This window comes from Triticum urartu, chromosome 2 (genome assembly GCF_003073215.2).
Source record: "Triticum urartu cultivar G1812 chromosome 2, Tu2.1, whole genome shotgun sequence".
NCBI lineage: Eukaryota > Viridiplantae > Streptophyta > Magnoliopsida > Poales > Poaceae > Triticum > Triticum urartu.
This window is the reverse complement of record NC_053023.1, coordinates 225,979,643-225,992,281: the sequence shown is the minus strand read 5'-3', so window position 1 is coordinate 225,992,281 and position 12,639 is coordinate 225,979,643. Positions and strand designations below refer to the sequence as shown.

The 12,639-nt window shown below is 46.8% G+C and overlaps 1 long non-coding RNA gene across 2 annotated transcripts; it reads right to left on the bottom strand.

Annotated features, from left to right (window-relative positions):
• Positions 1-9,443: 9,443 nt before the first annotated feature.
• On the bottom strand, positions 9,444-11,411 carry LOC125536891. 2 transcript variants are annotated; one of them, XR_007295297.1, is made up of 3 exons: positions 10,980-11,411; positions 10,607-10,889; positions 9,444-10,211 (listed from the first exon to the last, which is right to left on the bottom strand). It is a non-coding gene; the product is annotated as an uncharacterized LOC125536891 (long non-coding RNA). The 2 variants fall into 2 exon arrangements; XR_007295295.1 differs by having other exon boundaries at positions 9,444-10,889.
• Between the last annotated feature and the right edge of the window lie 1,228 nt (positions 11,412-12,639).

Sequence of the window (12,639 nt, the reverse complement as noted above, 5' to 3'; positions counted from 1 at the left end):
CGCTAGCGTGGTGGTAAAATGTGAACTCATGGATGATGATCCTTTGAAGCGTATGCGGCACGTATTGACAACCAGGCGTCCATGCAACCACTCTTGTCACCAGCTAGTCTTCGACGACCACCATTAGACACCACACAACCATGCATAACTTACGAATGATGGACGAATCGATCAAACACACACTCGTGTGCAGTGGCACATTGATCGGTCGCTCACGATAGTACATACTCCGTACCATAGTACCCTCTCTAGCTAGACTGTTTTACAGATTGTCGTTGTGATGGACGATATACATGAGCAAGGCGCCGAGTCACGAGTATGACCGTTGGTGTTGAGCCAGGTGAATACATGCTCGGTGTTCGCGGAGGCCTCCAGCAAACATCTAAACAATAATTTCAGGCACCGTCGGGGCGCGCAGGTGACGGGCTCGCCGTTTGTGTTGCACCATGAGCAGGACTTTGACTGAGAGGGCGACATGCATGCATTAACATGGTTTGACAGCGTGAGCGTGAGTGTCTGCACGCGTACATGCTACTTGCCTCTATGGACGGTGTGCGCTAATGTGTGCATCACGTATAATATTAAAAAATATGTTTGTGCATTTAATGCAAAGTATTTGATTTTCATTTGGCTGACGAGTGTGTGTTGCAGCGACGAGTCTGTGGTTTGATTCCTCACATGCGCATAATTTTGGTTTTTATTTATTTCTCCACTGACAGGTAGGCCCGCATAGATAGATAGATAAAGAACACGAGCTAATGAGGTGCATGTAGATTGTTTGACTGGTCAACCAGACAAATACGGAGCTATACGATGAGCCAGTGACCATATAATCACCATATCTCGTATACAATGATCAAAGTGAGCTATCAAGACAAGTTCGATGACTACTAATGCATTTTACTTAGTAATAAATGACCAGGATTGAAGGGGAATCCAAATTTCCTTCGTCTTCTGTCCTTGAGCTCTTGACAAACCAATGCACTATACGGTTGTCCGGCCACTCCACCCCAGAGCTGTCACCAAGCGTCGTTCATGCCACCGCGCCGCACACTAACCGGTAAGGAAGTGATGGCATCCCGCCGTGCCGAGTTCCTCGCCGCCCACGACCGCACACAAAATGGTAGGGAAGCGATGTCATCCCATCGTGCCGAGTTCATCGCCGCTCAAGACCTCACACCTACGTGGGCGGAATTTGAAGCTGCTAAGGCCGAATGGGCGGTAGAGCAAGAGGCGGCCAAAGCCACACAGAGGGAGCGGAAAAGTCAAAAGGCACTCAAGAAAAGAGAGGCCCGCCGGTGCAAGAAAGTGTCGGGGAACGTAGTAATTTCAAAAAAATTCCTACGCACACGCAAGATCATGGTGATGCATAGCAACGAGAGGGAGTGTTGTCCAAGTACCCTCATAGACCGAAAGCGGAAGCGTTAGCACAACGCGGTTGATGTAGTCGTACGTCTTCACGATCCGACCGATCAAGTACCGAACGTACGGCACCTCCGAGTTCAGCACACGTTCAGCCCGATGACGTCCCTCGAACTCCGATCCAGCCAAGTGTTGAGGGAGAGTTTCGTCAGCATGACGGCGTGGTGACGATGTTGATGTTCTACCGACGCAGGACTTCGCCTAAGCACCGCTACAGTATTATCGAGGTGGACTATGGTGGAGGGGGCACCGCGCATGGCTAAAAGATCAAACAGATCAATTGTTGTGTCTCTAGAGGTGCCCCCCTGCCCCGTATATAAAGGAGCAAGGGGGAGAGGCGGCCGGCCAAGGAGGGCGCGCCAAGGGGGGAGTCCTACTCCCACCGGGAGTAGGATTCCTCCTTTCCTTGTTGGAGTAGGAGAAGGGAAGGAAAAAGGAGAAGGAAGGAAGGGGGCGCCCCCCTCCCTAGTCCAATTCGGACCAGTCCATGAGGAGGGGTGCGGCCACCCTTTGAGGCCTTTTTCTCTTTTCCCGTATGGCCCATTAAGGCCCAATACGAATTCCCATAACTCTCCAGTACCCCCGAAAATACCCGAATCACTCGGAACCTTTCCGATGTCCGAATGTAGTCGTCCAATATATCGATCTTTACGTCTCAACCATTTTGAGACTCCTCGTCATGTCCCCGATCTCATCCGAGACTCCGAACTCCTTCGGTACATCAAAACTCATAAACTCATAATATAACTGTCATCAAAACTTTAAGCGTGCAGACCCTACGTGTTCGAGAACTATGTAGACATGACCGAGACACGTCTCCAGTCAATAACCAATAGCGGAACATGGATGCTCATATTGGCTCCCACATATTCTACGAAGATCTTTATCGGTCAAACCGCATAACAACATACGTTTTTCCCTTTGTCATCGTTATGTTACTTGCTCGAGATCCGATCGTCGGTATCTCAATACCTAGTTCAATCTCGTTACCGGCAAGTCTCTTTACTCGTTCTGTAATACATCATCCCACAACTAACTCCTTAGTCACATTGTTTGCAAGGCTTAAAGTGATGTGCATTACCGAGAGGGCCCAGAGATACCTCTCCGACAATCGGAGTGACAAATCCTAATCTCGAAATACGCCAACCCAACAAGTACCTTTGGAGACACCTGTAGAGCACCTTTGTAATCACCCAGTTACGTTGTGACGTTTGGTAGCACACAAAGTGTTCCTCCAGTAAACGGGAGATGCATAATGTCATAGCCATAGGAACATGTATAAGTCATGAAGAAAGCAATAGCAACATACTAAACGATCGAGTGCTAAGCTAAGGGAATGGGTCAAGTCAATCACATCATTCTCCTAATGATGTGATCCCATTAATCAAATGACAACTCATGTCTATGGCTAGGAAACATAACCATCTTTGATCAACGAGCTAGTCAAGTAGAGGCATACTAGTGACACTCTGTTTGTCTATGTATTCACACATGTATCATGTTTCCGGTTAATACAATTCTAGCATGAATAATAAACATTTATCATGAAATAAGGAAATAAATAATAACTTTATTATTGCCTATAGGGCATATTTCCTTCAGAAAGAAGTGGTCGCCGCGCTACTGCAGAGAGGTCGGCGGAGATCCAAGCACAGTGGGGTGTCGCTGACAAAGCTGAGAAGGAGAACAACGGCGTCTGGCCAGCATGTGAGAAGTAGTAGTACTAGTAGTTAGTGTGTGTGTCTGTGTCGCCGTACATTTGTTTAATTAATTACAAGCATGTACCAGTACTAGTTACTACTTTAGTTTTTTGAGCAAATTACCAGTACATTAGCCTAGACTCAATGAAAAAATTCCTATCCTATGCATCAATGACATCTCTTTCTCTATAGGAATTGAGATGCATGTCATCTCACTTCCTATGATTTTCATATTCTTATAAAATTCCTATCCTATGAACCAAAGGAGGCCCCTGCTGGAGTAACTACTGTAGATAGCAGTACTGCTGGTATAGTAGTTTTCCTCAAGAAGAGGAATTAAATGAAGTCATGATGGTTCCTTCGTCCGATCAACTTCACAGTGGAAAATGTTGGGCCTTTGCTTTGACGGCTCATTAGTCATTATTACTGTGGCACAACGACCGGGGTGACTCTCCTTGGAGTTCTGCGTGCATGGCAAGTGGACCAGGGTAGTCAACTGTGACATTCGGATAATTAAACTACAGTAAACCCCTGCTAATGATGTCACGTCATCATATCACTGTTGCTAATCCTCACTTGATCCAAATCACTGTCCATGTTCAAACTCAACTTCAAAGTCAAAAATTCTAATTTGCCAAACACGAAAACTAAAATGTTCGAAGTGTGGAAAATAATCACTAGATATTTGTCATGTTGAAACCAACCTCTTTTGGATTCCCAAAGTGCCCCTGGAAATTATTTAGTGGTCCAGCAGCTTCTAAAATTGGTCTTTTTAATTTCTAAAAATGGTTAGACAACTCCTTTTGGACTCAAATTTTTTGTGACTCCTATATATAATGTGCTTGCTTTATGTGACAAGTCTCATATCTAAATCATTTACTCGTACAATTAAATAGAAAACAGTAGCTAAAATTGAAAACAGTAAATAAAATATAAATAAAAGAGAAGGGCCTATTCTACTTGGCACTTTGGCCCAACTAGCCAAATGGCCGGCCCAGCCCACCTCCCCTCTCCTTCAACCTGCTACAGGGACACAGGGGATCGTGGCGCCCATCTGCCGGCCATGTCATGCGTGGCGGCCATCCCCCGCCTCCCAGATGTCTACAAGGGCACCCCAAGCCCCTGCTCTCTCCCCTGGTCGAACCCTAGCCGCCTCTCCTTCCTCTCCCCCGTGTCGCGACCTCCTCTGCTCGCACCGCCCGAGCGACACCGTCGCCATTCCGCCTCCACAGACGCGGCCACCGGCCTCCCCAAGCCCTGAGACCGCGACCAGGAGGACAACCACCGTCGACTTCATCCATCCCGAGCATCAAATCGAGCGGAGCCGCACCGATTCGCCGCCATCGAGTTCGTCTTCGACATCCTGCACCGCCGGCCGCCATCGTCGATTCGCTCTACCCCGACCGTCCTGGCCTCCCCAACCACGTGTGCGGCTCCTTCGTGAGCTTCTGCTCCGGATTCCCCCTTCCTCCACCTCAATTTGGTTGTCGTTTGCCATCGCGAACTCATCCTAGTTCGTGTGTAAGCGTACATACGTGCGTGCTTGTTGCTCGCGCTGCTCCGGCTGCCGACGCACGCCAATGCTAGTGCTCGCCGCACCCGCCTGCGTCTACTACTGCTCTTGCCGCATGCTCACACTGCTGCTGCTCGCGGCCACTGCCTGCTACTTTGTCGCTGCTGCCGCTGAAGCTCTGCTGCTATTGCCTACTTCCTACTGTTGCCACTGATGGCTACTCCTCATGCGGCTGCTGCCTGCACTGCTTCTGCTGCTAGCGTCGTGCTCCCACGCCGCGCCTTGCTACTGCGACTGCTCACTACTAATGTTGCCGCTGCTCCCCACTCTGCTAGCCACTACTCTGCCGGCTGCGTTGTTCCGCGTATTGCTCTTGCTGCTGCTGCCTCCCCTCACCTGCTTGCCGCTGCTGGTATTGCTTGCTTGCCGCTGCTACTACCTCGTGCTGCCACTACTTAGCTGCTGCTCTAGCTGCTACAAATGGCCATGGCCGTGGCCATGCTATGTGCGTGTGTGTGCACAACCTCACAGCTGGTTGTGCCACCAAGCCGGCCCCAAATTCAATTAGGGACTAATCCCTCTTTAGTACTAGCCACCCCCACTTTGAGTCTATTACATGTGGCCCTCAAGTGCTAAATTAATCCTCTAAATAAAATGCCAGTCTATTACATGTGGGACCCAACGTTAGATTAAACCAGGAAGTTAAAATAAATAATATGCTAATTTAAAGTGTGTGCCAATGACACCTGGGCCCCAACTATAGTTTGACAAGTCAACAGTCAAATAGTTGACTGTTGATTGGACTGTTAACTGGGTCAACTGGGACCCCCTAGACCACTGTCAGCCTTTGTGTACAATCTGTGTACACAGGGCGGGGTACCCGTAGCGTTTTAATCATTATTTTCGAATTAATAATAATCTTAGAATAGTGTTAAAACTTTGGAAAATCATATAAAATAAACTATAAGTCGGATGAAAATACTTTGTACATGAAAGTTGCTCAGAACGACGAGACGAATTCGAATACGCAGCCCGTTCGCCCACCACACATCCCTATCTTAGTGAACATGCAACTTTCCCCTCGGTTCATCTGTTCGAAAACGCGAAACACCGGGGATACTTTCCCGGATGTTTCCCCTATGCCGGTATCACCTAGTACTGCGTTATGTCACCTCTAGGACTGCGTATTGCCATGTTATGCTTTGTGATGCTTTGATTGTTCCGTTATTTATTGTGTTCCCCTACGTTACTTCTTTCCGGTAGACCCGAGACTGCCGGCGACCCCCCAGTTCGACTACGGTGTTGACGACCCTTCGTCCTTGCCAGAGCAACCAGGCAAGCCCCCCCTTTGATCATCCCGATATCGCCCATTCCATTCTCTCCTGCTTGCATTAGATTAGATTTTGCTACTGTAATTGATTGCTCCTATTCTGATGCATAGCCTGCTTTTGTAACCTGCTTATTGTTACCTACCTGCTTATCCTAAACTGCTTAGTATAGGTTGGTTAGTGATCCATCAATGACCCCCACCCGGTCCTTGTTGCCCTTGCTTCATCATCGACGACCCAATCAACGTGATCGACGACCAGAGCCCGACACCTCACATCACATCACACCCCTTTTGTTACTCGACTCTGCAGAGTTACGATCGAGTGCCGAGGGTGGAACCTCATACATCATTCCTGATGAGACCTCTGTAGTGTAGCTATTCGGTCATGGTCATCGAGGGTGATTTCCTCCTTAACCACTTTCGATATGACTCTATCGTGCAACCCCTCAAGTGTGAACCTCGAGGGTGGTTCCTCTTACGTTCACCTTCATGATTACATCGAGTGGAATTCACCCGGGGTGATTCCTCGAGTTTTCCCCTTGGTGTTTGAACACACGGATACTTGGACTTTACAACTGTTACTTGGAAAGGCAGGCGACCCTGAGGGGTGTCTGCGAGTGATGAGGAGACGGGTTGACCTGGAGGGTACCCGAGAGTTGGGTACGAGGCGTGGTCGGGCATTCTTAGCCCTTGCCGCAAGTCCTCGAGACGGGGCAACAGGGTCACATCTTTCGTGAGTCTCTGCTTGTTACCGCGCGTTCCTAATCCACTACGATTTGGATATTTGATCCGAGGGGCCTCTGGCCTGATAGCACTAACCATCACATGGGCATAATATGGGCGTTCTGTGTCGTATGCATCAGCCGAAGCTTAATAGTCGTCAACAACTGAGCGGCGCGCGCCGGGTTGGACTGGTAAGCACCTTCCTTTTTGAAGGAGGTAGCTAGGTCTGCTCACCGGTCGCGTACGCAACGTGCAGGAGTTTCCGGGGAGATGGCCCATGACCCCTGGGGGAATAGGTTTAGTCCGGCGTGCTGACCTCTCTATTAAGCCTAGGTCGGGTTGCGGCGTATTGTTTGGCCGAGGCCGGGCATGACCCAGGAAAGTGTGTCCGGCCGGAGTTAATCGAGCGTGGTGGGTAAGTTGGTGCACCCCTGCAGGGAAGAAAACATCTATCGATAGCCTGTCCTATGGTAACGGACACTTGGAGTTGTATCCCGATCGACACAACTAGAACTACATACTTGAGGTGATAACTGGATAGTATGGCTTTGGGATTGCTTTCTCGCAGGGAGTCAGAGAAAGGATCTCTGGCCGAGGTTGTTAACACTACTACTACTTTACTTTATGCTACTCTTATCTCTTCTGATGCTGCAAGATGCTTGGAGCTGCTTGAAGATGCTAGTCTTCGATAGGCTAGGCTTTCCCTTCTCTTCTGGCATTCTGCAGTCCAGTCCACAGATACAGCCCATTTCATTGATACCGATGCATATGTAGTGTAGATCATTGCTTGCGAGTACTTTGGATGAGTACTCACAGTTGCTTTGCTCCCCCTTTTCCCCCTTTCTTCTTCTTTCCGGTTGATGCAACCAGATGTCGGAGCCTAGGAGCCAGATGCCACCGTCGATGCCTACTACTACGTGGAGACCGTCGACAACCAGGAGTAGTTAGGAGGCTCCCAGGCAGGAGGCCTTGCCTTTTCAATCGATGTTGCTTTTGTGCTAGCCCTCTTAAGGCAAACTTGTCTAACTTATGTCTGTACTCAGATATTGTTGCTTCCGCTGACTCTTGTGTTTTCGAGCTTATGTATTCGAGCCCTCGAGGCCCCTGGCTTGTAATATAAAGCTTGTATTTTTTTTAATTTGTGTCTAGAGTTGTGTTGTGATATCTCCCCGTGAGTCCCTGATCTTGATCGTACATATTTGCGTGTATGATTAGTGTACGATTGAATCGAGGGCGTCACATCAACGTCCCACATATCGGCGAACGGAAGTATTCTTTCCGATATCGAGGAGCAAGGAAACCGCGTGATATAGTATCACTGCTGATTTATATTTATGTTTTATTTCTGATGAATGCTAGCGTTTCAACTCTTACGACGAAGGAGTGCCAAACACGGCACGTGCTGGATGTCCCACACGTCAGCGAAAGGAGTGGGACATGAATAGCATGGTAGAGCGTCTTCACTTCTTCCACTTCTGGGTCGGAGACCACACGTAGTAGTACTAGTGGTATGAACGATACAAAGTGTGACCCGGAGAGAAAGACACGTCTAGTTGGATGGTCTCAGGGCATACCCGTAAAGAAATATAAAACCTAATATGTGCCTCCAATTAATATAGTAGTAGAGTACTTAGCCACGTACTCCATATCATCGTCGTGCATTGCACGTACAACATTTAGTGGTAGTAAGAGAGAAATGCATATATGCCAAGCATGTTCATACTATTTGTGCCTTTCTACTTCACTTACTGCACTACATTACTCTGGTTCGTACGTCCACTCCTGGGTACATGTCTGTCTCATAGTTCCAGTCCCACTTGTTCTTCATAGATGGAATGATCCATAACTGTGGGCAACGGGAGTCCATATCATCGCAGTTAGTGTGGCTCCCCACAATGGAGACTCATCTGAACTATGGCCAGCCTCGATGTGCACTACAAAAAAAGACATCCGTGACATTTAGGGCTGAACGAATTTTTTTTGTCATACTTATGACACTTCTATGACGATAATTGTGACAAAACCCGGTATCATCATAGATGTGGTGGCCTCCTACTTCTATGACAAAAAATCATGACAGAAAATGGGCTTTTCATCTTGGGCGGGCCGGAGATGCAGCTGCATGACATTCTTTGGGCCGTCCATGACGGAAAAACCATGGTAGAAGCGAAGGCGCGGAAAATACCAGGGAGTTCCCAGTATGATGGGTGGTCGGGGGCCGAGCGATGCACCATCATCCTACATGGGGTTTAACACTCCTGCAGAAATTAGTGCAAAACAAAAAAAGAACTATGTTGCACATACTTTCACCTCATCTACTCACTATAATATCTAGAATTTGGAGCTGAGAATATAATTGCAGACAAATAATATAACATTGATGGGGATCCCTAACATCTCAACCAATCTGTTATCCTCCAGCTTGAGACTACTTGTAAAGTAACTTTCTACACTAAATCCCTCGGCTGTAACGATAAATGGTTGTATTTGCATTGTACATTTTTTTAAGGCGGGTCATGAATCTGGAAAATCTTTCAACAAAACATGGGACGGAAGATAATAACACTACACTAATGGGGGCAAGGCTCGAGTAGTCAGTTTTGTTGAGCCATAAGTACAAACACTTCATCTACAAGCCTGCTCGTCCCAACTTTACACCTAAACATTTCTGTATGTGGGTGTATCACATCCATGCCCCGTCATATCTTGAATGGGAAGTCATATGGCTAGAGATCAAAGGGATCAACACCTAAGGTTTTTATTTATTAAATAATTGGCCAAACCACCAGCCAATATTGATTTTTAGAAAGTAAAAGTTAAGCACAATATGAATATACAAATGGAAATTCTACACTTTAAATGCGTACATCATCTTTTCAAGTGAAATAATAAAGACTCCCCTGTTCGTTAGAAAAAAGAAACTCCCATGTGAAGGTAATCTTCCTAGTACAACCACTTGTTGTGCTTCCTTTAAAGAAACTAATAAGGACCAATCGTCATTAGGAACTTGGGATATCAACAAAAATCCTTAATTTGGATCGCTGTAAAATATAACCAAGGATATAAGCATGAAAGCTAAAGTAGCAGTTAGCATATGTTGAATCATAAAGGAAGAGCCGAAGAGGAGAGCATAGAAAAAATAGCATGTGGTCTTCATATGCTGAAAATGAGAATCAATAACCAAGTAGATTCAGAATGGGGATAGATTCAGGCCTAAAAAGGTTGTAGTCTCTCTCCTTTGCTTTACTGCATAGGTCATTTTTTATTAGAAGTTCCAGCTCTACACAGTACCTATGCAAGTGCCTAATCAGGATACATGTCACTATTGAAACGCAAAACAAAAAACCACAACAACCATTGAACACAAACAAGAGAAGAGGAGAAATCTTACACTTCGATGAAATAGATAATACACATGCATTAGTTACCTCACACTTGCTGAGCTTGAAGAATTTGATGAAGATGATGTCAGTGTACATTGTACTTATGGGATTCCTTTGCATCCATGGACGCCCCAAAAAAGCTGCACATATTAAGGAAAAAAAGTGTTTGATGACAACAAGTTAACAGCCACACAAATCCAAGGCGGCGTATAATCTTCGTGTTTGGGCTTATTATGCTAAGGATGCCGAAAAGCTGCAGGTGCAACAACGGGTGTAAATTCAACACTGCCGCATGTGTTTCTCCATTGTCCACAAATATTAAATTTCAATAATTTGCATAAGCCCTGAACCTTCTGCCTTCCTTAATTCAATGTTCAGGTGAACAAAATGAATATTGTAGTTTCCGCAAAAAAAATTGAATGGAGTGAATGTTGCTACAGTCACCTTAGTCGAAGTAATAGATGAATCTGTACTGTCCATATAAATAAATCTATAGAGTATAAAAAAACTAAACAGTGATACTCACCCACAGTACCTCTTTAGTAGTGATGTCCAGCGTTGGAGGCATGATTTATGTTAGTAGCAAGTGGTTAGTAGTCGATGAGAGTAGCATGCATGATTGCAGTGCTCGAGATGAAACTGCTCCTAGTTGAACATTCACATAGAAAGGACACGTTATATATGACATCTCAAGTGAGAAGACCATGTAGCAGTTATGTCCAGCCGTGAAGGCATAATTTATGTAGCGCCAACCTTAACGGCAGCATGTTTAGAGACATGATTTAGATGAAGAGTGAGTCCAGCCATTGAAGGATATCCTGCAAACGAATCAGTCAAGAAACAGATTAATACGTATATCACATGCTAGATCCCTGCCGCTCCTTGCTGCTACATGTGTATGTGATTACCTTGCTGCAGACCGCCGCATGCCTCACGTCGTTGATCGGGGGTCTGAGCAGACCACAGCCACCGTGCTACTCCTGCTCGCTAGAGTGGTGGATCCCGTCGCACCCGTGCGCAGTGGTCGAGGACAGACCCCGTCGGGAGGGAGGATACGGGATCAAAGGCGGACGGATCTGGAGTGGAGGCCAGTCGCAGTGCCCCAATCAGGTTCAGAGGAAAGAGATAGGTAGCGGAAAAGAGGAGAAGGGGGAGAGGGAGGCATGGCGGCGGGGTCCTGCTGGCTTCTCCCGGCGAGATCGGAACGGCGCTGGCTGACTTCTCCCGGCGAGGTCCGGAAGGCGCTCGGGCGAGGCCAGCGAGGAACATGCAGCGCGGCTGAGGAGGAGGGGCTAGGAACCCTAGCCAGGGTGAGGGGGTCGTGGGTGGGTGGCGATGGATTGTTTCTGTGGGCTGCCTGTGAGCGCATCGACTGTTGGGAGGTAAAAAAACCATAGGAAAAATAACCAATGAAAATTAACCAACGAAAAATAACCAGGGATAGATGGTGGTGAGAGGTGGGACGAAAATAAACCTGGAACGGAGACTACCAACTACTCCATTAGGAGTAGAGATTATGTAATGCATATATGTGTGGACAAATCATTGGAATTTAGCTACCATATGTTCAATTGCAATTGTTGCGAAATCTGATGAATGTTCTTCCTGTGGACACTATTTGTTCAATTGAATATTGTGGCGAATTTGCTTTTTGCATGCCGATTCAAAATGGGATTTTTTGTTTATTTGTTCAATTGAATATTGTGGAGAATTTGCTTTTTGCGTGCCGATTCAAAATGGGATGTTTTTCTTTTAACCTGGCAATTGCTCGGGGTCACGGTTCAACTAAATGAGTGTGTGCGATCCACATCGGAAAGCATACGTCAATCGTAGCGGAACCGTCGGTGATACACAGCAGATCACAAATGATTTGCAGCGCTACTACGTGTTGGTAAGGTCTTCGAAACCATTTGTGATATCGCGTTATTGCACACGAGAACTGGGAGTAAACCGTGCCCAATGCAAAATACAATCCCAGTCGTAATTTTTCAGGACATGTGTGGGATCCCAAACGAAAAGCACATGTCACTCCTGCGGCAACCGTCAGTGATACCCAACAAATCACAAACGGTATGCAACACTTGTATGTGTGCGAAGGGGCTCCTGAACCGTTTGTGATAGACCATTATCACAGACGGTAATTGTTGGCAGATGTGTGAGATGGAGTCTAGCATGACAGACGGGTTACGCAGAAAACTCATGTGCGATGGGGCACAAATCGCATACCGTTCATATGTTGGCCCGTGTGCCTTACATACTGTTTCCCAAACGGTTCGTTACGACAGACCGTATGGTTTCACTGCGTCATTAGAAACACTTAATCACTGATACCCCACGTGTGAAAGAATTTAGTGTGTGCTGCATCGCACACGATTACATTTTGGAAGGCCTCTGGATCACTGCTCCATATCCCTGACGGTTTCTGGGTCGTGTGGGAAGGACACCCTATCGCACACACTCACTTGGCAATGGTCCCAAATGCCGTCGCAGAAAGGGGTTAAAAACCGTTTGTATAGCACCGACGTGCACCAGTGATTATTTACAATGTTGACCCAGTTGTTCCTACTA